The sequence below is a fragment of the Cajanus cajan genome, chromosome 11 (assembly GCF_000230855.2).
Source record: "Cajanus cajan strain Asha chromosome 11, NIPB_CcT2T_4, whole genome shotgun sequence".
In the NCBI taxonomy this organism is placed as follows: domain Eukaryota; kingdom Viridiplantae; phylum Streptophyta; class Magnoliopsida; order Fabales; family Fabaceae; genus Cajanus; species Cajanus cajan.
Genome location: NC_138527.1, coordinates 5,616,768 through 5,619,067, shown reverse-complemented (window position 1 = coordinate 5,619,067; position 2,300 = coordinate 5,616,768).

The following is a 2,300-nucleotide window of genomic DNA, read 5'->3' as shown; positions in this document are numbered from 1 at the left end:
TTGGTTAAAATATGCATGAGATTTGATTGTTCATACTTAGGATCACACAATTACACTAGAAAACAACCATTTTTTTTGTAATAATCGATTACCACACGGGTTAACGGATTACCATTGAGAAAATAGGTGTAAATGGTCATGCTTCATCGAGACAATCGATTACTGCCCTAAATAATCGATTACCCTGGTGATAGAAAGCTTACTCAGTTATATGTTCTCTGTGATAATCGATTACCATATATAGTAATCGATTACCCTGCACACAAGAAGCCAAAATCCCTCCTGCTCTGTCGAGATAATCGATTACCACATGTGATAATTGATTACTTGCAGTGTAAATACTGAAAAACACCTTATTTTTAAACCTTTTAACTTCCAATAAACTTCTAAAAACATAACCTTTAACTTCCAAACCATTTCTCTCACATTCTCACTCTCAAACCCTAACCTCAATCTCTCTTAAATAAAAAACCTTATCTTGTGTGTTGTTCAATCAACAAGGTAAGATCTTGGAAGAGGCAAAAAAGTAAAGCACCAAGCGAACCAAGATTATCCACAACCTTCAAAACCAACTCAAGGAGAATCCTTTGCAAGAAGGAAGAGAAGAGAACCCTCTCCGGCTTATTTCGAGGAAGACTCTCTTCACCATTGGTTTTCAACCAAGACTCAAGAGGAAACTTTCAACGAATCATTTGTGAAGTTTAGTGAAAAACACACAGAAGGGGGGGTTGAATGTGTATGAACGAAGGATTTTAAAAATGTTTTCACAAAGGGGTTTCTTTTTGTCTAAAAATGCTTTTTCAAGCACTTAGAGAGTGTGTAAGATTGGTTAAAAGAAACTTTGCGTATGAAGATCTATGAGACTGGATATAGCTCAGTTTGAGCGAACCAGTATAAAAATACTTGCACTATTTTTCTATGCTTCAGACGCACTTTTACGTAGTTGATTTAACCTATTGAAAACTTCATCCAATGCTTATCATTCATTACAACTATCTTCAGACGAAAAGCACACGTGTTTAATTTATTATCCTAAATAACAGATTTCGTTTAAGAAGAATTTTCCTTGTGTAGAGGATAAACTCTCAGACGCAAATATTTTTTGTTGTACCAATCCTGCACAGTTTTTGCTAAGCATTCAAAATAACATTTTTACTGGACGAAAAGGAGCTTCATTATGAAAACGTTTTTGAAATTCCTTTGTTCACATTCACACATATTCAACCCCCTCTTTCTATGTGTTTTTCATCTTACTTCAATTGGTATCAAAGCTTGACCCCTTGTTGAGCAATTAACATTGCAGGGGTAGAGTACGATCCATAGAAGAGCGAAGGACAAACGGGAAGCCAAAAAGCAAGAAGGACAAACAACTGGTACAGGTAAAACAAGTATCAACTCATCTACTTCAATGAAGAATGTCCTATATGTTATAAGAGTAGATCACATCTGATACACTAGGACATTAATATACTCATCATCCAGTTTAGTCTAAAACACAATAGGAAAATAACCGCAATAAACCACTGCGTCTAAATATCCCTCAAAGAGCAATAAGAAATTACTGTGTCTGAGAATCTTCATCTGATGAAGCATCTAGGAGGTTTTTCCTGTGTCTGAATATTCAGTTCTCACGACTAAAAATTCAGCCTATCATACTCCTAATGAATGACCTTCATTATCAAACGAAGAGCCTATCAAATCAGTCAGAGAAAAATTGTCTCCTTTTTTAAGGATGAAATCTTTAAATTAATGGGTAGCATGATCGTCACTCGGGGTTCTTCTTGGAAAAGACATTTCCTTTACCCCAAATTTAATGCATGTCGCACGTCTCTCTGCACAAGGAAGGCGATAGGGTGCCACATCATGCAAATAATAAGAAAATGGAAATAAAAACAAAATTCTTTGCTTCAAAAACTCCTATATATTCCCTTGCACTCAGTATCCTACTTCACACGCCATAAACTCTCAAGACTTCAAATTTATTTATGAGCACCAAAACTCTATGTCCCTTAAACTAACTTCACTCTGCTCCAACCGTGATCATCCCTGCTGAAATGTGCGAAGCCACCAGCTGCGCTCATACCTTCTCCACGAAGGAAAAACCAATGATGTACCTAGGGCATCACTTCAACATAAGACAGATGAAGAAATGGGGAATACTCATCTATGAGGATTTGGCTAACTATGGAATCCTCGGGTATTTCAACATCAAGGAGGTTGTTTACCCTGGCCTGGTGAAGTAGTCAAAACATTTGTTCTAAAGTCGGTGCTGAAGAAGCAAAAGAGGAATGAGCATTGGC